Consider the following 27947-nt stretch of genomic DNA (forward strand, 5'->3'; position numbering starts at 1 on the left):
GAAGGGTATTTCGGTCATTCAGTGCTCAACCCTCGTTTGGTTAAGACGTGCCACCATCGACTGCCCAAGCCTCGTCAACAGGTAACTCCGCTGCCATCCTTTTTATCTTTGTATTTTTCTCATTTTTTATATTGTCAATAAATAACGGTCACATCATGTAAACACCACTGTTTCATTTCGATTTACCTCCATTCACCGAGCCACATCATTTACCCTAAATATATATATAGTATATATATATAGTATATATATATTATATATATATATATATATATATATATATATATATATATATATATATTTTCTGCTATGTTTGTGTCTGTATAGCTAATAAAGAAATGTGTTTTATAGTTTCGTTCATATTGAGGCCACTAAACCACTAATTTAAAACCATATTACAAATTTGCGAACATGAATCTTCAACAATTGATGATCAGCGTTTTTTTTCTAGACAATATTGTAACCGTACATCCATTTGGAATACAATAAGAATAATTTTGGGAGGTGTCGCTGATGTGCTTGATCAGAGAAGATTTTTTTTGAGAAAGTAATTGAGAACAATACGATGTTTCCGATCACCTGCCGAGTAACATTCGATATTCAATAGATTAATATGTTTAATTTTCTAGCAGAAAAAAATACAATGGCTTTATGTTTATTTATGTAGTAATTTGATATATAAAAATGAATATATTAGCATTGATGATTGCTTTTATGAAAGTATTAAATCGTCTTTGCAAATATAGCTCAAATCCTTGTTAAGGATCTACTTGTAGCCAATGCTAGAGCGGTAATAATAAAATATATCTTGTAAGATTAAGTTGTTAAATATATAATTTATTATTAAATATGATAAGACAGTATGAATTTTCATTATACTTATTATAGTTAGACGATAATAATATATGTAACCTAAAAAAGTTTGCTTTTGTATCCAGGATAATGATTGAACAATATTTTAATGAATATATGCACCATATTTATCTACCGCAATTCTAAAATTCATAGTTTTAACAAGTTATCAAGTAGCTCTTGAATGAACTTCCACTTATACTCTTTATATTTCAAAACTTCGAATACAATTTTGACACTTTTATGATTTTCTTTCCAATCTACAAAATGAACAACTGGAAAAGCTGAAAATGTATTTCCGTTAAGCTACCAACATGAATATACGTCAATATGTGCGTATAGAGGGCATCGCAATTGCTCCAAACAAACCTGTTAAATAGAGTATTTGATAGATAAAAGTATATGTATCTTTTCAACTTCGTTTCTATATTATTTTGACATTAATAAGTAAATTGCATTGATTCCAACGAAAACCCCAAAGCTCTACCTTATTCTGCGACAAATTCAAATCTCTTATTCAATCAAACAAAAGATTTCTGCGATGAGAATGAGAGTCCAAATTATTTTTCGTCAATAATTTTATCTGAGCTCTGAGCTGAGCTTGATTGAGATACTTTTTAGGAAGTTTCGAGCAATCTAGGTGAGATGAAGCAACGCTAGTATATTTGATGGTTCTCCCCTTCTTGCCTTTCATGTCATTTCATTCATCAAGATAGTCTTTTAACTCTTTCCGAATTTATGATACTGCGAATTTAATTTTCTGTTTCGTTCGTTCTTTAAATCTTTAGTTATATAATTAATAGATTTTTACTAATAACTGTTTATCTAAATTTTGAACAGGGCAGTTGAAATAAGATAATAGTTAAATCAAATTTTATATCTCGCACTTCAATAAATATACAGTATATATAATAAAATGCAAGTATCACACTTTTTGGACTACTTCTCAACCTTTTAAAACTTGTACAAAACTGTTAATTGCACTGGTTATAACCCCTATTTTTTAAAATATATACAGAATACTTTTTTAATATATTAAAATTAAAAAAACTTGTTATTAACAAATTTCACGAGACCAAACCTTTTTAAAAAGGTGAATATTTCCGTGATTTTGAGCAAAATTAATACAAAATTTATAAATTGAATTGAAAGGACAAAAAGGTTTTCTGTAGAATTGTTTTATCAATAGTTATCTATATGATAAAAGGCTTCTTAAGATACTCATATTAAAATTAGCAGCTCTGTTTATATCTCAGCACTAACAGTATTACTATTAAATCTCTTTCAGTCTTCAAGGAAATGTAAATAATATATAAAATTTGCTTATATTGAGATAATGATTTTTATCGTCCCTGGTGTATAAAGGTCGGTAGGAAACTACCGATATTTAAATTACCAACTGACCTGAATCATAAAATACCATAGCCTATCATGCCGTGATTCAAAACGTAATCGCCAAAATATCGGATCAATTATCGAAGCAATTTACTTGTCAGATTTTATTGTTTAGTCTATGAAGGAATCAAAGGAAATTAACAGATAAGAGACCAAAGACCAAGCATGCGGAACATGTAATCCGACAGTCGACAAGTTATGAAGAGAAAATAAATTGAAATAAAACCACCGAAAGAGTTTAAAACAAGTGTTTTTTATTTTTCGTCTACCGATTGTCTCACTGCCGTTGTTACGATATAGTACATCGTAACCCTACTCTTCAAAGACACCCATTATGTTCTTGTTCGTTTAAGTGGGGCGCATTTATCAATCTCAAAAAAGCGTTGTTTCTCGTGATGACTTCATTGGATTGTGCCCGATTCGAATTTACCCGATTTAATCTCATACGAGGACGCGGCTAAAAATACATGTTTTTTGTGGGTTAATAGAATCGAATTTCGACAAAAAGAAATAAACATAAAGGCGTTTTTTATGTTCTCCATGATTTATCGCTTCTCAAATCGAATGTTTGACATAAGGAGGTAGAACTGTGTATAGAGGAAACCCAAATAAATTCATAAACCTTATAAAAGAGTCAGATCAGAAATAATCTATTAATATACGACTTCATAAATTGATTACCTATTGTTAAAAGGAGTCAGGTTATCGAGATAATCCACAAAATTAAATAAAATTTGTTGAGAAACAATTGAAATTGATGAAGTTGAAATTAACATTTGACATTCATCAGCTGTGATTTAGTGGTTCAGATTGTATATAATTTTTCAGTAAATTTATTTATTATATAGGCCTATAAATAAAAGGTTTCTCTTAAATTTAGAAGCTGTGTAGTGAAAAATCGGTACAATAAATTTTAATCAAAGTACTGTCCATCGCTAGACGCTGCTTTTCCCCATCTCTCAGGTAATTTACTGAATGCATCTCGAAAGAAGGATGTATCTTTTGAGACCACGAATCCACGAATTGGCCCATTTTTTGGTATCTGCATAAAAACTGAAGTGCTGCTCAGGTCACAACTCATACTGCTGAACAAGTTGTAACCAGGGGCAAGGTCTGATAAATACGGCGGGTGGAGCAGCACTTTCCATTTTATTGTTTCCAAGTATGTTATCACCGGTTTTGCTACATGTGGCCGAATGTTATCATGCGGAAGAATAACATTGTTGCGGCTTTCCTGGTATTCTGACAGTTTTTCGCACAGTGTTCGCAGTTTCGACAGTATTTCGCGCTTCGACGAAATGACACATATTGAAAAGTGAAGCAGTGAGGCATGAAGTTGGTTACAAATGTGCCCGGTGGCATTTAACACAGAATAACACAATCTGTGGGTAAATCCTTTAAAATGAATCTATATGCTAATAAAAAACAACAGATTCTATTGGAAGAAATCCAGCATTTTGAAGCATGTTTGAGCACTAAGGCACGTTCTTCAAACAAATAGTAATCTAGTGAATATACGTAATACGAAAAACCTTCCAACCCAACGCGAGGTTTGACTAGCACCAGTCGTAATTGTTAAAAAATAACTTTTTCTGGTCACATATATCTCTCAATGTACTCCGTTATGGTATTCATGTCCCCCAGATACTACCACCTTATTTTTCCACATCTTATTTAGCTGACTTTCATGTTTTGTTAATAATGTTCCAAGATATATGTCGATATGGAAGCTAAATTCCTTGGAGAACTGACCAAAAACGAGTGGTCAAAAACATTTTACATTTAGCAATCGTGGTAATGGAGTTTAATTTTTAGTTACACCACCGTAACTAAACAAGATTACTTCACTACTTGTTTGCATTTATTTTATCGATATTTAATGCATATTTCCAATTCCGATTTGCAATTCTGTGCTCTTATCTGCTTTCTGATTAAAGAAACACTATGATTAATGTTTTAAATATTCAAATTTATAAGACAAACTATTTTTATCGTAGACCATATATCAAATTGTCATTGAGTCATTGTTATGTCCACAACAGTGGTATAATAGCAAACAACTGTTTTCATTAATTGATTAATATTTTGATGTAGAGTATCTTCAACATGTTTACATTCTTTGGAGACTATCCAAAATAAATGGGCATCAGTTTACCGAACCAGATAAAAATGTATAACATAAAGCAGTAAATTTTAGAATAAAATTGAGATAATAAATAGTAAAGTAAAATAAATAAATAGATGTTTGTATAAATATTGCATATACAGTTAAATTTTAAAATAAATACTGATTTATTTGATACAATCAAGTAATTTAGACTGATTTTCAGGAATGAATAAAACATATTGTCTATATAATTAATGTATTAAGATACTTCGATTATTTTCAAAGATTTTCTTGATATTTACTAAAATTGATAGGACTTCTTTTCCAATAATACCTTTTAACGAAACAAAATAAACGTCCCGGTATATAGATATAGATACAATTTTGGAAAAATTACACCCGATAAAACTACACTTTATCTTAATCAAAGCTTATCATGCTAAATCGTAATTAGTCCTTATAAAACCAAAAAACCCAGATTGTTAATATACAGAAATATGATTTTTTGTGTTGACCTATTTATTAAAGCAGATGTTCAGTATTAAGTGTAACCTATTAATACGTCCTAAAAAACATGACTTACAGATCTCTTAAACTTGCTAACCTAATTTTTGTGTAATCCATTTATTTGGAACATAGTAAATTTATAGTTATTATTGATACTGATTTTGCAACTAAATATAGAGTATAGCTAGAACGATTTTTTTTAAACAGATAAATATGTATATACTACTTTAAATATACTTTAAATACTAATTTAAATATGAACTTTGTTCCTTTATTTAAAATAAATTATTTCATATTTGTTATATATCCTTTAAAGTTAAACCATGAAATATTTGCTTAATTAGATGGACGTTACCAATAACTTTTCTAGGTTATTTACCTTTAAAAAAATTAAAATTATTATATCCAAATATTTTTTCTTCGCATAAACTATAAATACAAACATAGACTGACCAAAATTATCGGATACTATAATCATGTACAGTTATATGCACTAACCAAACTTACTCAGACTATTTCTTTGGAATGTGAATCGAGAAATTAATCCCCAGACAGTCCAAAATAAAGAAATTGGTCGGGTCAGAAATCTCGAAAATTACGACCATTGCGGCTGATGGTCGATAATCTTACTTCTGCTTTTTGGGTAGGCTGATTGGCAATAAAATCACATTAGCTTAATATCGACGGGTTAGCTTATTACAGTATAAAAGCCTTTTCAATGGTAAAATCCCATGGATTAACATTAAACATATCAGATTATAGAAAAGAGCTTTTTAGAAAAGAGCAAAGCTGCTCATTGCAACTAATCATATAGAATTCAGTTAAAAATAATAAGTACATTATTTTTGAAGATAAAATAGCGGATATCTTGTAACATTTTAATTAATATGGAATATATAATAATTCTTTAAAAAGGTCTAAAAATATTGACCACAGTTGCATTTTATGTATCGGTATGATAGTGATAATATAATAATTAGTCAATACTGCCCACCATTAGTCATCTATCATCATATACAAGCAACCAAAGCTGTTTCTATACCTGTATCTTCCAAGGATATTATATTAGGTGCTTGCAAGTATTCTGGTGGAAAAATTGGTACCTATTCAGCATTTCGAAGCACCGTCTCAGTCATCGAGCGCCATACTACATCGATCTGAACAAGTGGTAATCAGAGGACGCTATGCATGTGGTGTGTGGTGTATCTTTCATAATTATTGCAACAAGTAGCTGAGCGTTATCATAAAAGAGCATAATTTTGTGTCTATGAATGCTATTGGTATTGTAGCGACCTTGAGGCATGTCGAATTTCACATCGCGAAATAACGGTCTACAAAATACCCAGAAATATAATCCCAGATGTCGAACACGGGCGGGGTGCCAGCAGCGCCAACTAGAATCCGATAACGAATAGCTGGCAACCCCGAGACGTTTATCAGGGATGTTATTGAAGGGTACTTCCATCATTCAGTATTCGACTATCATTTGGTTTAGACGTGCCACCATCGACTGCCCAAGCCTCGTCAACAGGTAACACCTCTGCCATCCATTTTATCATTTGTATTTTTATATATTACTTCAATAAATAACGGTCACATAATGTAAACACTACTATTTCATTTCGTTTTACCTCCATTCACCGAGCCACATCATTTACCCTAAAGTATTATTGGGATTTTTCCAACAATATCTTGTATCTCGTAATCTGTAAATTAGCTCTATTCATGACAGGAAATATAAGTTAGAGAAATAATTTTGAACATTCAGCATTTTCACCAACCGCCGCCGTCGCTGATTAAAATACATGCAAACTACTAATAATTGTTCGAAACCTCTGAAAAAAATAAACAAAACAAATTTGTAAAATCTTCACAAAATACATACTATTAAACATCAAAATAGATTACAAATTTAAAAACAAATATAAAATTATATACCAATATTCGTACTTGTAAACATAAAATAAAGATACCATAATAATCAAATGTTCGCAAAAAAGATTACAAATTGCAAAAGGCTATTTTTCAATATTTTTCTAGCAATGTGTTGTCTTAAAAACAGAAGTAAATAAGTTACATATAATCTAAAACTTGCAAAGGAATATTGGTAATAAAAAACTGACGATTTTTCACCGTTGAATTAAAATTTTCATGGAACCTAAATAGATATAAAAAATGACTCCAAAATTATGCCAAACCGACATACAGGAAGCGACTTTGATAACTAAGTTATATACATTAACAGTAATATCCATAATTCCGAGATATAAAAGGCAATGTTGATACAACAACCACGTTTTTAAAACAATTACGTTAAAACCGATTAAAATCTTAAAGGATAATGTAATTGGCATGATTAATACGTAACGATTAAAACGGGAATACGCTACCATTAGATCACATCTATATTAGTAGTTTTATGCTTAATCTATTTCAGCTATTAAACTGAATTAAACTGTAATAAATTAATAAAATTTATCAATAAAGCACTCCAAATAAGCCGATGCTGCCTTATATGATATAACAAAGTTCATTATTAAAAAAAGCAATAAAAACTATCTAAATATGTACGAAGATGTTCATTCATTAAAAAAACGTAAATTATACAATATATGAGTCATATACAATATTTAATTTTGCTACTTTAATTAACAACAAAGTAGTCTAAACGTAAAATACTTAAATTAATGTTTATATCGTTAAAAAAACTACAGTATTTAAATTTTAAGAAATTGCCATATCTATGAGAAAAAATTAGAAAAGATACATCTGTTACGTCTGCATTTAATTTTAATCGCCTATCATAAATTAAATTATTTGATGACTTATATTATTACATAAGCATACGGACTGGCTAGTGATCAACTTAGAAATTCTGATCTTACCCAGCCTGATTACTGACGTGACTGGGATCATTTTCCTTGTCGGATTTTGCACTCTTGCCTAGGACAATCACAAAAACTAAACAATCACAAACATTAAACAATCAACCCCGACAACCCGCTACTTTTGCAGCAGTATGTGAACCGGCCTGTCGCTTTTACTAAGTTGCGCCAACTATGAGCTTTTGATTTATTTTCTGATAAAATGCATGGCAAAAAAAGTACAATATGTATCGCATCCATTAAACAACATATTTAATATAATGTCCTCTATCTTCTTATCAATTCTGCAATGAAGATATACAAAGAACCAATTACAAAATAAACAGTTTTTAAGAAATTTACTAACGACAAAACCATTATGACAAAAGATACATCTAAGCCTGAAGATATAGAAAATCTAAAATCTAAAGTAAAAGTGGCTGTCAACAAAATCCACAAATGGACTAGAATGAATGTTGTCATAACCCACAGAAACGCAATGCATTGCCTTCATATAACTGCTGCTAAGAATCTTGATCTGATTATCTGTAAGAATGCTATCTGTATTAGAAGTTTTAGGATTTGTCAAATAAGATAGAAAAAGGCCTCTTATCAACTTTTGTATGTGACAAGTTGCAGGTTGCAGCTTGGCAAGTTGGTATTATTCTCTCACCTGTAAATCGGTAAATGTTCACTTACTCATGAGAGTTTTTGATAAAATATACGAGCTAAATACTGACAAGATGCAGCAGCATCACCTCGTTAGGCAACAATTGCAATTCGGAGGCGACCTCGAGCTTTCCATAGATTGGGGTGCATCAAAAAGCTGATTACTTTTCTGAAACTTTCAAGATTAGCTGCCTATGATACTTGTATCCATAGATCTCTAAATAAATTTGTGCTTATGCTTTCATTTGTTATTATACAATTATCGTATTATACCCATGTTAATTATATTCAAATGTATTTAACATATTTGTGATATGTAACCTAATACAACGAAAAGTGCAAGAAGCTGACGGATTACCATACATACATCCACATCGACAACGAAGCAGATTATTTATGGCTATAAAGTCCCTACCATGCATATAGTGGGATCAGACGGTTATAGGGTATTACGAGGTGCTAAATTCAAATAAAGCTGTAATTTCAAACGTTTACCGACATAAAATAGACAAACTGAACGAGCTATTATCACAAACAAGAGCAGAAATAGACGGAAACAGACATAAAATCATCCTCTTGCATGACAATGCTCGACCGTACATTATAAGAGGTGTAACGGATATTATAGCTTGAATTAGAATCACCCAGCGTTCTTATCAGACATAACGCCTTCTGATTGCCACTTGTTCAGGTTAATGCAGCATAGCTTGGCTTGCAGACGGATTGGATCATTACTAATTTTTTTAATTGTATTTATTAGTATATGATTAACTAATCATACACTATAAAAACATTTAACTAGCTATAATAGACATTCTCTATAGTAAGTTAAATCTGCGTCCTTATCTAAGAAGACCCATTGACCCTTACTTAGTCTCTAATACGAATAATTAAAATAAAAGTTAGTAGCACGTTGCAATGATTTTGCCATTTAGTACACTTTACCATACAACTACATCAGGTATCTAGCTTTGTTCCTCTTGAGCCTGCGTCATAATTCAGTGTTATCCAAAAGTTGTCGGTGGTAACGTGGCAGTTGGACCGACCGGATTATGTGGGATTGCCTATTGGCTTACCAATACACTAAACCGAAACCGCCTCACAGTTGACCCCTGTTGATCGCTACTGCTACTGCATTAAATTAAGGGATATGGCACCCGCTGATCGATCAGCCGTTATTGGGCACGAGGACCCGGCGAAATAACAGATAGTGAAACTAACTATTGATTCGCGAACTTGAATTAACATACGACTGGATACTGTCCTATGGGGGCAAAAGTTATGACTGCAGCGACAGGTGAGGTCGTTTCAGCCTGGAAAAGGGCGAGGTAAGCGGTGACGCGGTGCTAAGCTCCCAGCATGTCGACCAGCTCGCGAACAAGCGCATTTTCAGAAGAACTTGAGCTGATTCGTTGTTTGTGGAATCATTGAGATATGAAGTGCTTGATTTCTGGAGTGTCGGTTTCCCTATGAATTTGATTATTTCCGACAAACCATGGAGCGTTTAGGATTCTCCAGAGGAGCTTATTTTGTTAAACTTGAATCAGTTTCACCTGGTTGGGTGTAACAAACTTGAAGTAGACATTAGATCCGTAGAGGAGTATGGACCGAATTGACGTCTTGTAGAATAAGCATTTGATAGACATGGTAAGTCTGCTATAGCCAAATATGATATTTTTTATTTTAATAATACATAATGTAATTGATTTTAGGATAATATTCCCTAATCGATTGGAACTATGTTTTTGTTTTCCTATTACTATTTGACACTAAGGATATATTTATTGTATCTGTCCAACATACTTTCAACCAATTAACATCAAACGGCACTTCCTCTGGTACCATAAATCTCTAGAGGAATGAGAATGCCCTGTGGCAACCGCGAAGCAAATCCAAAAATAATTCCGCATACCTACACGCAACTGTTCGTCTCTTATCATTCTATTTGTTGACGTTCCTTTTTTTTCCGTTTTCATCTCGTTGCGTTCGCGAGCGCGAGCCAAGAATTCAGCGTAATGCTAAACCAGATGGAAAATAGATTACGAAATTTACCGATCTAGTCGTATCGTTGATGTTTAAAGGTAATGTAGCGAATGCGGCGCCGTAAATCATGCGGGACGCCTTAAATACGGTATCGTTTATCTGAGATACGTCGGTCGGTGTTAAACGCGGTTTATTGGGTGCTTGCATGTATTCTGATTGTTGGATTTTAACCTTTATTATGAAAAAGCGATACAATATGTTTTATTCAAAGTAACAGGTCAATTGAAAAGTCCCAGGCTTACCATAGTAAAACACATTTTTTTGGCAAAATGATTTTTTTTTATTCAACATAATTATCTTCAGGGGTGATACACTGATTATAGCGGCCCTCCAACTTTTCGACACCATTTTTGTAGTACAATTTGTTCTTTGCTTCAAAATAGGCCTCAATTTCGTCGATCACCTCTTCATTCGACGAACATTTCTTTCTAGCGAGTAATCTTTGGAGATCTGAGAACAGGAAATAGTCGCTGGGGACCAGACCTGGAGAATACGGAAGCAGCACTTTCGTTTTCTCAAATGCGGCAGCTTTCGGCGATTTCGCCCTTCAAACGGTCCAATAACGCTATGTAATATGGCTGTTGTAGGTCCTTTCTTTTTCAAGGTAGCCAATGAAAATTATTCTATGCGCATCCCAAATTACAGACGCCATAACCTTGCCAGCCGACTGTTGCGTTTTCCTGGGATGTTTGTTGGTTTTTCTAGGATGACTATCGATTGGACATCGGAGTGAAATGATTGAGCCATGTGTCATTGATTGTCACATATCGACGCAAACACTCGGGTTTATTACGCTTCTTCATCTTCAAATACTGCTCCGAATCATCAACTCCTTGTTGTTTTTGGTCAAAAGTGATCTCGCGCGGCACCCACTTTACACAGAGCTTTCTCATACTCAAATATTCGTGAATGATATGATGTACTCGTTCAGTTGATATCTTTAGAGTGTCTGCTATTTCATTCAATTTCAATTTACGGTCATTCAAAATCATTTTGTGGATTTTTTTTATGTTTTCGTCGGTAACAACCTCTTTTGGGCGTCCACTGCATTCACCGTTTTCGGTGCTCATTTCACCACGTCTAAACTTAGCATACCAATCCTTGATGGTTGATTTTCCTGGGGCAATATCCGGAAACTCGGTATCTAGCCAAGTTTTTGCTTCAACTGTATTTTTCCCTTCAAAAATCAATATTTTATCAACACGCGAAATTTCTTTTTATCCATTTTTTTCACAATAACAAAAGTTGCTTCACTCATAATGTTATAATTCCCAAACAAATGATCCGTCAGCTATCAAATTTATACACGCATTTTTTGAGGGTTAGGGCTAACTAAAAAACATATGGATTTAATTCTAGTAGCGTCATCTATGTGTCAGTGTCAGGCCGGGGACTTTTCAACTGATCCATTACGTCGGTCTGTGTTAAACATGGTTCATTGGATGCTTGCGTGGATTCTGTATGTTGGATTTGAACCTTTATTATAAAAAATCGATGCAATGTGTTTTATTCAAACTATTGTCCATCGATAGCTCTTACTTTCTCCATTATTCAGGCAATTTACGGATTCTATCTCGAAAGAGGATGTATCTTTTGAGGATATCCACAAATCAACCCTTTTTGTTATCATTATAAGAAGTGTAGTGACAGTGTCAGACCTCACCAAGTATATTTTCACAGGATACATTGCTCCACATCATCTCCGGATTTGGCGCATGCGTACAGACAGATTTATTCACTTATTTTTTTATCGTGATTAGATTCAATGTCGAATATATTAAGGAAGTAAATAAAAATAAACAAATAAAAAGTTTATTTAAAAAATTATTGAATAAAATGAAATAATAAAAATAATTTCTATATGCCTTCCTATTTTTATAAAAACACCATATTTCAATAAATTTACATATTTGAACAATTAATAAGCACTCCAAAAACTATATAAATAAACATTACCATAAAAAAGACCAAAATCGTTTATATCAAACACAGCCAATATAGTTAAAACCAAACCAAAAAGCCACCACTATATTTGAAAGCAGTAAAATTGTCCTAAAAATCTCCAAATATTATCGCTACTATTCTTGATCCACAAACCCCAATAATTAATTGACTACCTCAAGCTTTCTATTAACATATTATACATTTATTGCCCTAAAACAAGTGGATGATTGGATGACGAATAGATGAACGATACAAAACATTTATTAGATCATTAGGGTGTCGTTGATAGTTTTATATTGTGTTTATTTGAAAATATATTATGTTTAAAAAAAATTCATCATTTTCTTCTCTGTTCTTATTATGGTTAAATTTTGGCATATGTTGATACCTATTTGATGTCGTTGAATATAATGTGTTATAAATTTGGCAGCTAAAATTCCCACTCTAGATACAATTGATGCTATTTGGATTTTATAACATTTAAAAATTTAACCTTACATTCTGCACTTACCCTTGTTCTCCCATATTTTAAAACCAATGTGCGTTAGTCATCAAAGAACAACACAACAATAATTAAATATTGTTACTATAGAATTATTGATGTAACACAAAATCTAAATCTAATAGAATTTATTTATATATTAAATTATTTAACAACTATTGACATTAACATGGATATTAAGCATTTTAACGAATAGATATTGCTGATCAAGAAACATAAAACCACCTAATAACATATAGTCAGTTCAATAAAACAGTAAAATCGCGTCATCTGAATTGATGACTATTTGATGACAGTTTATCTTTGACATACAACAAAATTCTAATATATGCCGGCTTAGTGGCGCAGTGGTAAAGGCCATGGGACAGTCCTCCTACTGTTGCGATAGACGCGGGTTCGAATCCTGCTGGGACATGGTCGTAAATTTATGTTTGTGATTGTTTAAAAGTTGTGAATTTTCTAGGCAAGAGTGTAAAATCGAACAAGAAAAATGAACCCAGTCACGCCAGTAACCAGGCTGTATAAGACCAGATGTCTTCTGGGATGATTTCTGAAGTTGGTCACTCGCCAGTCGGTAGGCTTTAATGCTGAGGACCGTGGTTCGGAGCCCACGTTAAACTGTAGGTTCAGTCCAGATAAACCCATAGTTGGTAAGAGGAGACTTTAAAATATATAAAAAAAAACAAAAATTCTAATATAAATAAAATTATTAAACTATTAAAAATTAGAAATTATATTACTACATTAAAAATACTATATAATATAACACTAAATATATAATTATATAATATATAATTTATTTTAACATTACAGTACATATAATACATCTACATATGTTATCAAAGGACTTAAATATAGTGATATAGTGATATCCCCTGGAGGCCTAATTAACAATTATATATCCAAGTAATATGTTTTACTTTCATTAAAGAGTATATTTACTTTTTACGCTTAGTTCTTATTTCCTTCGGTACACTGTTTTCTTGTAAAGTAATTTTGATATCACTGTATTTCTCCTTAATCTGTTCTGTTATTACCTTTATAGATTTTTCTTAATAAAACTAGATTTATTTTCATATCTGCAAAACAGTTATTGCTCTTTCTCTTCTGACACATTTTTAACCATTTTTTTTCATATATATTCTGAACAATTACACATATAGATGCCTTTCCCAGATCTCCTTTCCTTTATATCACCTTTAGTTGTTTCCACTCTCATTACCCTGTTTTGAAAATTTTCAGCATAGGAAGGAAGGAATAGGAAACAAACCAAGCTATTTGTTTCCAATCTATTAAAATATTAATAAACTATATTTACTATGAGTAATTTATTATAACGAAAGATTAACAGGTTCATTCATAATTCGTATAATATAAATCAGTATCAAAGAAGGCAACATGTCAACAGCAAACCCAACTTTATATATTTAGGCGCCAACCACCTTAATATCCGCCTCCTTCTGTTTCCTTCGACGAAGAAAAAAAAGAGCACGAGTAAGGTTGTTATTGAAAGATCGCCTGACATTTTGAATACTTTAAATAGCGTAGGTCGCAATTTGACTGCTTTAATAAATACCGAAAATTATTCAACAACCCACATCTCGTGATATGTACAGTAATGTACAGCGCTCTGTATATAATTTTTTATAACATAATCGATATAATTAATTTTTAACACCTGATGTAGAACTGTTCGTGATACGATTCTGAAGGAACTAGTACGAGTTTTTAATATGTTTCGTAATTAATCAAATAAATAAGGAAGGGGACAAAAAAACGTGAAAAGCATACTAAAGATGTCTACATATTAATAAAATTCATATTCTAGAATGAGTTCAATATTTTTTGGAATTAATTCGGGAATATTGATGAATTTAAATTTTAAAACAGTTGATAATTATTTTACATTTAGCTATGTATATTTTTTATATATAAATAGTACCACATAAATCATAGGATTATATCAAGCGTATCAAGCCGAGCATATTATGGCCGGGTTTAAATTAAATTAACAGTAATTAATTAGTTAAAGATTTGTATGTTTTCCATTCGACTTCATAGTTATTTTTGTTGTTGTTGCTATTTTTAGTGTTATTTATATTTGTATGTATATGTAGTCAATATGAGAACAAATTAAATCAATAATATAATATATTAATATTAGAAGTCGACTTGAACATTTTGTGGTTGCTTGATTTTAATGTTTTGATATATGTAAAAATGAAGTATTTCACTCCCTGGCTTGACCTCTTGATTAACGATACTGTAAATGAAGTTTTTTGTAAATTTTGAACCCCACCAGTGAATATAGGACATTATACAAATGGTGTGCATTAAAACACAAAAGTAATGTGAACCGAAAAATAATTAACATGGATAAAGACTTCCCAAGCAATCACATAGAGCATTTTATGCAGACGAAACATCTTTCTTCACCAGCGATTACAGTTCCGATATCATCAGAACAATACCATTTAGTTATAGTTGGTCGTCCTGGAAAAAGATAAAAAAAACATGGATAACAGACATAGTCTTCTAGTAGATCTCTTAAGCCTCTATGCGTCAAATGAGCAGTTGGAAGGAATTGTTTATATAATCTCTGATAATAATTGATAAAAAGAGATACATTAGAATATAAATTTTAAGGGAGAGAAGCCGAAGAAATAGAGAGAGCCAGAATAGGATAACCAATCATTGTGAAATTTGAATATATACAATAATTGTAATTAACGAAATTATTGAACAACACTTTATAAAAATGTTTTATTCTAAATGAATTTTCTTCTGTCAAATTCAATAAATACGATGGTAAAATTTCAAAAAAAATTCGAGTGGTACAAATCATTTAGAAGAAAGACTGAAATATCTAGAAGAAGATATTTGATTTTCACGTTATCGGATCCATGTACCTATCAAAATAGTCCTACATTTGTATGAAATATAAATCTTTATAAAAATGTTTTATTCTAAATGAATTTTCTTCTGTCAAATTCAATAAATACGATGGTAAAATTTCAAAAAAAATTCGAGTGGTACAAATCATTTAGAAGAAAGACTGAAATATCTAGAAGAAGATATTTGATTTTCACGTTATCGGATCCATGTACCTATCAAAATAGTCCTACATTTGTATGAAATATAAATCATGGTAAAGTTTGTTACCACCTTTTCAACAAAAAAAAACACATATTTTTCAAATAAATGGAAAAATTTATTTATTCAAGGTATTGGCAACTTGATTCTATACATCGTGCCCACCTTTCAGGTAATTTATCGATGTCACACCAAAAAAATTGTTTCCTTTGTCCTTTAAGCAAAACCATTCATTGAGCCATTTTCTATCTTCTTCGAATTCTATCATACATATATTTATATGTAATAAATATAGTTTTATGATTTTTTGGTAGTTTGCCTGCATATAATAATATGTTGTATATTAATATAGCAGCATTTTGGAGCGATATTTTTCAAGATTGTTAATGTAATAGGGTAAAAAAATTAAAATTATGAATGATGAATAGTAAAATACTTTTGATTGTTTTTATGACAATAATAGGTAATATTTCAATTACTCTCTCAATTTTTGTTAAAAAATATTTCCGTTCAATAATAAATAAAGCATTTACTTTATTTAAAAAAAAGCTCTGCTAGTTATTGTGCCATCATTTTTAATTTTGCCATGAATTAGTTTCTCTTCTATGACTAGGTATATGTTTAATTTTAATTGGGTATTTATGGTTATTGTACATCTTTAATTTTTAGGTTTTATTTAAGTTCTATTGTATTGTCTATATTTATTATAGTATATTATTTGCAAATAGCAATTAACATATTAAAATACGGTAAAATATTTGTGTCCATTCCAGAGAAAAATTCCATTCCTTTTTACAGATCCGTGGTACATTCAAATATAAAAGTAATTCTACTTGATTTAAAATTAAATTATTAATGTAATGTTAATAATATCCAGTAATAATTTTTTCCTTTTCTTTATTAAAGTTACTACGTGAAGGAATACGTACATCTCCGTCTCGCTTATACTACCGTAGGAAAATATAAGCACATATACATGAAATGGTTCATACATCTTCGTCTGATATCACGAACTGAACAAAACAGTCGAACCGTTCATTTGACTGAAAATAATAATTACTATTTTCAGTCGCTAGTTTTTTGACTATCGACTGCTCCAACTGTTTTGCGACTATCGACTATTTCGACTGTCTTCAGTCAATAGTTCCCAACGCTAATCATAACATTGCATACTTAGCAAGATTAACGAACTAACATAGCCAGATTAATGAAGAGAAATTAATACTTATAACACACGGACTGAAAAGTCCCAGGCCTAGCATATAAATGGCGTTAGTTTTATTGCATTCACCGCTTTTTCAGTTAGCACTAACCTTCAAAATAAGGTATGTGTTAAGTTTGTGAGTTATTGTACTAAGAGTGATACTACTTTTGTTATTTTCAAAACAATGGATCAAAAATAATTTCGTGTTATAATTTTACGCAAATTCTTAATAGGAAGAAATACCGTTCAAGCGAAGCAATCTCTTGAAAAGTGTTTTAAGAACTCCGCTCCATCAGAAACAACAAGAAAACAACAACAAAATTCAAACGTAGTCGTAGAGACACTGATGCTGCAGAACGCAGTGGATGTCCAAATGAGGTGGTAACACCAGAGAACATAAAAAATCCACAAAATCGTTTTGAATAATCGAATAGTGAAATAGCGTGGGTTAGCTAACATCGTAGAGATATCAAAAGAACGTGTTGGTTCTATATTGCACCAGAATTTGACTATGAGAAAGTTCTGTTCACAGTGGGTACCGCGTTTGCTCACAGTTGACCAATAACAGAAATTTTTTCATCGACATGTGACGACAAATGAAACATGTATCCGTCCTTTTCGGTCACTCCGGAACCAAAACGATTGTCATCTGAGTGGATAGCATCTAGTGACAGACCTATATTGAGGCAAAAGATAAATCGTTCTACAAAAGTGGTACTGAAATGCTAGAGCGGCTCTGGAGTGACTCTTGATCGAGTTTACATTGAAGAATAAAGTCAAATTTGAACAAAAAACGCGTTTTCTTTGTACGCCCGAGACTTCTCAGCCCATGAATTATATACATAGATTATATCTAATAACTCCCGTAAATTTTTGGCAGAATGAACATCTGTAAGTTTACAGAAATCATGGATCAAACTGGTTAATACATAAACGCATAAATTTTCATTTTTTTTCTTAAACCTACAAATAAATCACTATAACAACAACATTAACCCAAATCTACATGATTATTATTTGAACACAAAAAATGTTATCACAATAAACAGAACGATAAAAAAAACTAATGCAGACTTTTATAATCATCCCGAAAACCTTGACGAGCTCTTCCAGCTCATCTCTAATTTATATCCTAACAGATTTATTAATTATAAAGCCAGCGATCTATATACGTGGTTTGGTTTTAAAATTAACTGATAGCGTTTAGTCGTTTTTTAAAGTGATTCATCCGGCGAATGCCTAACGAGTCGAATGATCGATTATGCCTACAGGTCAGGCAATTTTCAAAATTGTTTATATCTCTTTCATAAATATTTTGAGAAAGAATCGCAAATTGATAAACTAACCTATATTCGGTATCTGAGTATGTCCGTATCGCAATCATCGTATGATGCGCGTGTGTTGTTAATTCGATGTCTGGTTAAATAAGACATCGTTCTGTCAAGAGTTGGTGTTGAGTGAGTGAAGTAAAATAAATATGAAAATTTTTATGTGAACGTTTCTTATAAATAAACTGGCGCCTCCGATATCGAAACTTTCCCAAATTCGTTTGAGGACGATTAGTATTTACGACATCCACATCCAAATATTTAAGTTTTCTTTAGTAAAATAAATTGCATTTCTTACGATCCGATCAAATAGTTCGGATACTTTAATTCGTAACAACAACGTTTTGCATTACCTGGATTTCGATATATTTTTTAAAAATAGCTGATAATTTATTGAAAATTCGTTGTTTTTGGGCTTAATAATTAATCACAAAGAATTTTTATAGCTGAATTAATAGGCGTTTCATTTCAATTAGTAAATTGTATTTGCCGGTTTCGTTGGTACAGTGGTCAAGGCGACAGGACGGTCCTCCGGTCCTCCTACTGTTGGATAAACTACACTCTAGATAAACGCTTTTAGAGTAAATAATATGGCTCAGTGAATGGAGGTAAAACAAAATAACACAGTGGTGTTTACATTATGTGACCGTTATTTATAGACTATATAAAATAAAATATGCAATAAAATAGGTTTTACATTACCTAGAAATTTCAATACATTTCATTCTAAAAAAGAGCTGAAAATTTATTCAAAATTCGTAGTTTTTAGGTTTGATACTTAATTGTAAAAAAATTTTATAGCTGAGACAATAGATTTTTGTTAAATTCAATTAATAAAATTGCATTTCTATCAAATAAAACCAAATAGCCCAAATAATTTGATTCGTAATAATATATATTATATATTTTATTTTAAAAATATCTGATAATTTATTCAAAATTCATAGATTTTAGGTTCGGCACTTAACCATAAAGATTATATATAGCTTAATTAAAATGTGGTAAAAATTAATAATGTGTTTATAAGACAATATTTTGTTTATATACAAGCAGAAATATTTGGCCACAAGGAAAAAAAGCATTCAAGCAAATGAATTCAATCATGGTCAGTAGGGATGCCGAGAAAATATTGATATTTTGTCCAATATACGGATATTGATCGATTTTATATATATTAACGATAGTTTTTTAAATATTTTAATCATATATTATTTTTATCATCCTGGGTAAAGTTTTTGGTACTTAATTTAAAAGGTTTATGTAAAATAATTTACTTTTAATCAATACTTTTAAAAATATTTTGAAAATATTGTAATATTGTAATTATTGTAATCGTTTTGTTGAACTTTGTTGTATTCTTGCGTATTGATATGTTTTATTCTCCAAATTATCGATAACAATATTATTAAGCCACTAACCATTAGCGATATTACTCAGTTCTAAAACTGAGTACCATATTCTAAAATAAATATTAAAAAATGCTTTGATTTTTAATTGTTATAATGTATACATGTTAAAAGTTTCTCCATATAAGACTGCTAGTATATTCATATGCAATAATATTTCATATAACTTTTGACACAAATATTACAAATTAAGATTTTTTGTAGTGTTTCTTCACGTACTTTTACTCAAGCTGTCTTAAAGGAAACAAGATCAATCAACACAAGAAAACATTACGCAATACGCGTAATCAGTATTATTGTATCCGTCTGTTGCTACTTTTTGCCAATTCAACCTATTTCACCAAAAACGGCATAGTGGCGTAACGTATTGACGTATCCATTGATTTTCACTTTTCATTGTTAATGGGAGATGTCACGGCTGACTTGAAATTTTCATACCAGACCCAGGAGTAAAAAAAAACGATCGAGAAAGTTCCAAGGGTATTAAAACGGTTTCGTTGTTTCTGCTGCAGGAAATTGTCTTTAAACACCTACAGCGTTAATTATGTTCCCTGCTAATAAACTAATCTTCGATAAGAAATTTGCATAATTATTTTCTAATGACTCCAATTCGTCATAATTAAAGATCATTAGTGTTGCTATATTTTCAACTATTTAGTTGTTTTAGTCCGCCATTATAATTAACGTTGGTATAATAAAGTTAATATAATATAACAGTAGTTCGAACTAATTTAGGCCTCAAAATTAATGTGTATTTTTTATTATCAAGTTTTGTAATATTTAGTGTTATGAAACATATATTTGCTAAGAAACTAGATATTAATATCCTGAAGCTTCATAGCGTTGTTACTAAAATAGCCTGTGACATATTTGTAATTGATGAAATCCAATTTTTTTAAACCATAACCAATGTAAAAAGCATTCGATATTTTTCAGCGCAATAAATGGAAAATAATACTATATGAAAGGAAAAATAATACATAAATAATATACTTTTAGTCAGTGAACATCACTAACTTAACTGGTCAGATTAGGAGTACAGAAAATATATCGATATAACGATATATCAATATTTTCTAAAAAAAAAATAAGGAAAATATTTTTAAAAATATCCATATATCGAAATATTTTTTTCGGTGGCCAACACTCCTAGGTCAGATATCAAGGCCCTTTTATCCACAAAACTGCTAGACGACCGATCTTTTTAAGTAAAACTAATTAGCAACCAATTAATAAGTAATAAAGTAAATAAATAATTTTTGATACTCTACACACAAAAGCATAAAATTCCAACAGATCTGTAGAATATCTAAGATATTAAGAAGTAGATTTAGTTTTCAACAGGCTTCTAAAAAGGAGGAGGTTCTACGTTCGGCTGTATATTTTTTTAATGTATGTTTGACGATTTCTCGGTCAATTGTGGTCCGATTTCCAAAATTTTTTTTTTTATTCGAAAGAGAGCATTTCCCAGGCGGTCCCATTGGAACCAAGTCAGGATCTGATTGGGGAAGGGGGGAAATCGAGGAAAAAACTGAAATTTGAAATTTGCGCGTAAAAACTTTTCACATATTTTTTATCTAAAATAATGAGTAAGTAGAAAAATCAAGTAGTTCAGCGTAAAAACTATTCACTTTTCTTTTTAAGCATATCATTTGAAAAATCGTAGAAATATTGCTGGCAACTGCTTGTATGGTGTAACGGTTGGAACTCTGAACTTAAAGTTCACGGAGTTCGAGGGTTCGATTCCCAACGGGTTTAGCAATTTTTTTGTTCTAGTTCAGTTGGAATACTTTTCAAATCACCTAGACTAGGTAGCGGACCCATTGGCCTGAAGCGTTCCTTATTTTCAATCATTGTTTCTTTATTCCTATTTTTCCTCATACGGATTACACTTTTTCTTGGACTAACCATTGTAATACTTAATAAAATAACTGCGTAATATATTGAGCAAATATCTAACATTAAATAGCGAAAAATAAAATATTTTTAACAAAAAAATCGAACCGACTTCAAAAAATAAATAAGGAAGTCACTAAAAATTAAAAAATAATCAAACTTAGGTTTCTAATTTTTAACACAAAAAAACGTTTAAGAATAAAATATGTACTATTTGTTATTAATTACTATATGTATAACAGTGGGGAAACTCTGATTTACAGTATTTACTCATTGAACAGACAAACAGAATACCGACAGAAAATAATAATTATTATTTTTATTAATTAAATCGATACGTCACATTAAGGCAACTGTAACTGTAAGGTCGACACTGATTTAACATGACACAAAACAGTCCCTCTAATAATCCGTAATCCCTCCTTATGCGCATTATTATTTTTCTAAAATATTTTATCATCGCGTCCAGTCATCGTATTAAGTGTCGACATTGAATAATCAGACGTTAATCAAAATAAGTGTTCCATTGATACGTTCGTTATAATTCGTACGTCCTTGTCCTTTTTGCAGTATAACGATTTAATAGGCATCGGGTATCATCAAATTAGGTCATTAACCCACGTGGACCGTCGACCACGAGCTCAGACAGTCCGGAGGTGGGGGAGTCGCGTAAAAAAAAACGTAAATCGCAATATAGGCCCAGCGCTTCTTTAAAAATAAAATTAGCTGGAGCGATCCGAACGTATCTAAAATGTATCATTAAGTATTTAACAGAATCGCGTCGACGGGTTGGATTTAAAAAAATTACTTCTGATGGAAATTAAGGTTTTAATGTTTTAAAATAACTTCAAGGTCGCGTGTATTTGTGATTTTTAATGGAAAAAAATTTAGTCATATTTCAAACCGACCGAATGAAACTATTTCGATTTGTAGCGATCTTGAGCATGTCGAATTTTACATAGTGGAATAACGGTCTACAAAATACCCAGAAATATAATCCCAGATGTTGAACACGGGCGGGGTGCCAACTGGAACCCGACAACGAATAGCTGGCGGCAACCCCGAGACGTTTATCTGGGATATTATTGAAGGGTATTTCGGTCATTCAGTGTTCAACCCTCGTTTGGTTAAGACGTGCCACCATCGACTGCCCAAGCCTCGTCTTCAGGTAACTCCGCTGCCATCCGTTTTATTTATTTGTATTTTCACATTTTTTATTTTGCCAATAAATAACGGTCACATTATGTAAACACCACTGTTTCATTTCGATTTACCTCCATTCACCGAGCCACATCACATTTACCCTAAAGTGGTGACCCCGACGTGATCTTTCGCATAATTGGGTTTGGACTCGTGAATGGAGGGTACGTAGAAAATGGTGTATTTTACGTGACCGTTATATTTTTTTTGTTTCAAAATTTTAAATATTTTTAATTCGATTCCTTTTCAATTTTACCTTCAAGATTCATTTTCATTTTATTCCGATTAATTTCATTATTTCCAATTAATTTTTAAAAAATTTTTTTTGTCAAAATTTTTATTTCACAATCTTTTGGAATATTTTTATATCACTGCTTAATCATCAGCGTCTCGGCTAAACATTTCTTTCGGCGCTATGTTTAAATCATAATGTCTTCCTTCGCTCGCCGTCTCCGTCATAATGGCAGATATTTTGATTTAAAAGGCTTTGGGCAGCTTCGGTCGGATACCGTCGTTATTTGTTTTTTCTGAATTAACCTAACGTATGTGACTACGGATTAGTCACAGAGCAGCTCCAGAAGCTAGGTACCGATTGCAGTCACCGTAGACTCGTTATGTCTTCGCCGAAGTACCAGAATTGCTAACGTCTCGTCGTCGAAGAAAATAAGCTACCACGTCGTCGAACAGTCGATCCTCCCACAGCGTCGATTACGGGAGCCCTGTCTGAAGAATAGCTTGTTTTCAACGTCGTCGATGGACCACATTCAAGTGCCAAAGCGACGATGATGCAACGGTATCTGTAGGACCGGAAGATATCAACAGCCGTACCAGATCGCAACCGTACCAACCACAACCGTTTCGAACTATCATATTTTTCAAAGCCCATTTTACACAGCACATTTTGTTTGGTATATATTTTTTTGCATTGATATTTTTTTTCAAACATTTTTGTATTTTGTAGCTTGAAATAATTTTATGTAAAATTCTGGCAGGGGAGTATTGTAGCGATCTTGAGCATGTCGAATTTTACATAGTGGAATAACGGTCTACAAAATACCCAGAAATATAATCCCAGATGTTGAACACGGGCGGGGTGCCAACTGGAACCCGACAACGAATAGCTGGCGGCAACCCCGAGACGTTTATCTGGGATATTATTGAAGGGTATTTCGGTCATTCAGTGTTCAACCCTCGTTTGGTTAAGACGTGCCACCATCGACTGCCCAAGCCTCGTCTTCAGGTAACTCCGCTGCCATCCGTTTTATTTATTTGTATTTTCACATTTTTTATTTTGCCAATAAATAACGGTCACATTATGTAAACACCACTGTTTCATTTCGATTTACCTCCATTCACCGAGCCACATCACATTTACCCTAAAGATTCTTAGCCACTGGAGACAAAAACGCTGAATCAATCGAAAAATCACATGCTGAACAGAAAAATTGTGTATCATAAAATATTTTTAAGAAAAAATTCAACAGACTTAAAAAAGGAATTCACTAACAATTAAAAAATAATTATACTTAGATTTTTAATACACAAATACATTTTAAAATAACATAAGTGCCTAATAATCGTTGTAATAACTAAATAAAAATGAACAAAAAACTTATTTAACCTATCTACACTCACTCACCACACGTATTTTATATTCCACTATATACACATAATTTAGCTTAATACCCACCTAAACCTATGTATATATTTACAATATTATTTTAACTTCTACCAACTAACAACCTTGAAGTCGGTGCCTAATCCATACATTTCTATTAAATTAGATTTGTTTTGATTGTAATTTAATTTTGTATATATGTCACAAAATTATATTATTATTTTTGTATTTTGTGGGCGCGGCACCGACTTCAAAGTGATCACTTGGTAATAGTAAAAATAATATTGTAAATAGATAGTTTTAGGTAGGTATTAAGCTAATTTGTGTATAACTTATATAGTAAATTATAAAATACATGTAGTAGATGGGTTAAATAAGGTTTATTTAATTATTACAACGATTATTATGTACATATTTTATTTCAATTTTATTTCTCTTAAAAATCTAAGTTTGATTATTTTTTAATTTTTAGTGACTTTATTTTTCCTTTTCCTTATTTATTTTTTGAAGTCGGTTCTTTTTTTCGTTAAAAATATTTTATTTTTCCCTTTTCAGTATTAGATATTTATTCAATAAATTACGTAGTTATTTTATTTAATATTACAATGGGCAGGCCAAGTAAAGGTGCAGTCCGTATGAGGAAAAATAGGAATAAAGGAACAATGATTGAAAATAAGGAGCGCTTCAGACCCCGGGGTCCTCTACCAGCCCATGTGATTTGACAAATATTCCAACTAAACAACAACGAAAAGTTATTGTTCCCGCCGGGAATCGAACCTTCGATCTCCGTTTGGAAGTTAAATGCTTGTCTACAATATTTCTACGAGGTCTGATATGATACATGTTAGTACTTAAAAAATAAACTGAATGGCTTTTGCACTGAACGACTTTTGATTTTCCGTCACATCTTAGATAAAATAACGTCATATTTTAGATAAAAAAGATGTGAAAACCTTGTACGTGCCTTTGAAATTTGATATTTGCGCTCTATTTCCCCCTCTCCTCAACAACAACAATCTCCATCCTGATTTTGTTCCAATGGAACCATCTCGGAAATGCACTCGTCCCGCAATAGACGTAGAAATCGGCGAGCATAGATAAAAAATACAACATAAAAAATATATAGAGCCGAACATGGTTCTATGTGTTCTATGCCTTTTCGAAGTCGATTAAAAATAAATCAGTGCATATTGATTTCACTAACAAAGAGTGCTAGATGGGGGTTGACCATTGGAACCTGCAGTCGCAGTGGGGACCGAGGTATGGTACCTTCTGGTGTCAAGGGATAGGGACGTTATCAATTTAGAGGCGTTAATGGCGGACCTCCTTCTTGCGGTGGAACAGAATAGCGTGAGTTTTGCCTATGTCTGTCGCGGTTGGCGTTGGGACTGTAACCGATGGTAAAGAAAGCTGTATCATCTACATAAAATGCTGTGTTTGTGGAGTTGGAAATTAGCCATATAAAGGTTGAACAGGGCAGGGGCTATTGGAGCACCTTGCGGGACTCCTGCGGATATCTGTTTTCGAGAGGAAACTGCGTCACCGATCCTTATTTCAAAGGATTTACCGCCCATGTATGAATCTAGCAGGGTGAATAGGTCATTCAGTCAATCAAGCTGGGTTGCTTTAGAAATTAGACTGTTGTACCATACTTGATCTAAAACTTTGGAAACATCTAAAAAGACGGCTCTAGCTTTGCGATCTTTCCTTAATGCCCGGCAACGCGAGCAGCTTGATGAAGGCTTGAGTGTGTGGCGCGGAAACCGAATTGTTCGTTCGGGATTATGTGGTGTGCATATCTGAAACTGTTTAAAGCGTGCAATATAGCTTTTTCGGCAAGTTTGGATACCGTCGAGTATCTGTGTCGGTGTTTTGGGTGTGTCCATCGTTGGGTCCTTGATTGAGGGCGGGACTTGGATGTTTCCTTCTTTGGTGTTGGGAATTCTATAATTAATTCATGAATTCATTCATGATAAATCATTTTGTCTCCTGGGGAATGATATTCTGATATAGGTGGGATACTCACATTACAAGTAACAAAATATGTTATTTATAAAATTTGGATGAAATATTATGAAATTTTGAAAAGTTTCAACCATTTAAGAACAAACTTTGTATATGTTTCTACTTAAAACTATAAGAATGGCATAAATAACAACATAATTAAATTCAAATGCTACAGGTGGTTAGACACTCTCGCAGAGAAAACGACACGAAATCTGCTTGCGCGCAACATAAACCCACATTTACCTGCCAGATTTATTGAGCATTACATTGATTCTGGCCATTGCTGATTTGTATCTGGCACATCCGAAAACGATATTTTAAGGAATAAATCGTTCAGCGCCACGGGCCACATGAGATTGGGGTTACGTGTCGGGAAGATAAAATGCACCATGTGGATTATTTGTGACTGCCCCGAGGTAGAAACGGGCTGAAATAAATAAAAAGGTAATTTTTGGGCGGTAACGGAGATACTGCACGATGCCATACGGTACAGGTTTTGGTTGTAAGTTGGCGAGATTGATTTAATCGGCGAATTTACTGAAACTGGCCAGAATCGACTATATCCGCATATTTTTAAGCCTAATTATAGAAGAACATTTCGTTATTTTATAGATATAGAATATTTTTCAAATATTTATTAAACAACATTCTACTATTGATCAGGTTCACAGGATAACTGATGTCATAAAAAAATCACTAGAACAAAAAAAAAATTTGTTCCACAATATTTTTAGATGTCGCTCAAGTTTAAAGATTAGAATTAGTGTTGGGAACTATAGACTGAAGACAGACGAAAGAATCGATAGTCAAAAAACTAACGACTAAACCCTAGAAAATAATAATTACTATTTTCAGTCAAATGCACAGTTCGACTGTTTTTTCTTTCGTGTTGTTAGACGAAGATGTACGAACCCTTTCCTGTATAAATTGTGAGAGAGGAAAGGACGGAGATAATTGCTTGGAGCAAATAATTTTATATATGCATATATATTTCAACTTCAGTATAAGCGAGACGGGGATGTACACATTCCTTCACGTACTAACTTTAAAAAAGAAAAGGAAAATTACTGAATACTAGTAAAATGTAATTAATAATCTCATTTTAAACGAAGTTATATTTGAATGTTCTGTGGATCTGTAAAAAGGAATGGAATTTTTCTATGGAATGGAATGATACCCCACAAATGTCTTATCGTATTTTAATATGTTAATTGACAGTTGAAGTTTTAAATAATATATTATAATAAATATAGACAATACAATAGAACTTAATCGACACCTAAAAACTAAAGATGTACAATTACCATAAATA

General features: G+C 32.0%; 1 protein-coding gene and 1 long non-coding RNA gene across 4 annotated transcripts in view; both read left to right on the top strand.

The window, feature by feature from the left end:
• On the top strand, positions 1-24332 carry LOC143194351 (uncharacterized). Its single transcript, XR_013005304.1, has 2 exons — positions 1-81; positions 24251-24332. It is a non-coding gene; the product is annotated as an uncharacterized LOC143194351 (long non-coding RNA).
• The window catches only part of AdamTS-A (ADAM metallopeptidase with thrombospondin type 1 motif A), a 367686-nt gene that overhangs the window by 263057 nt on the left and 76682 nt on the right, over positions 1-27947 (top strand). The gene's annotated exons all lie outside the window — the stretch shown is intronic.

Source organism: Rhynchophorus ferrugineus, unplaced genomic scaffold (genome assembly GCF_030347505.1).
Source record: "Rhynchophorus ferrugineus isolate W39M unplaced genomic scaffold, kcgeb_rfMv2 rfM3, whole genome shotgun sequence".
NCBI lineage: Eukaryota > Metazoa > Arthropoda > Insecta > Coleoptera > Curculionidae > Rhynchophorus > Rhynchophorus ferrugineus.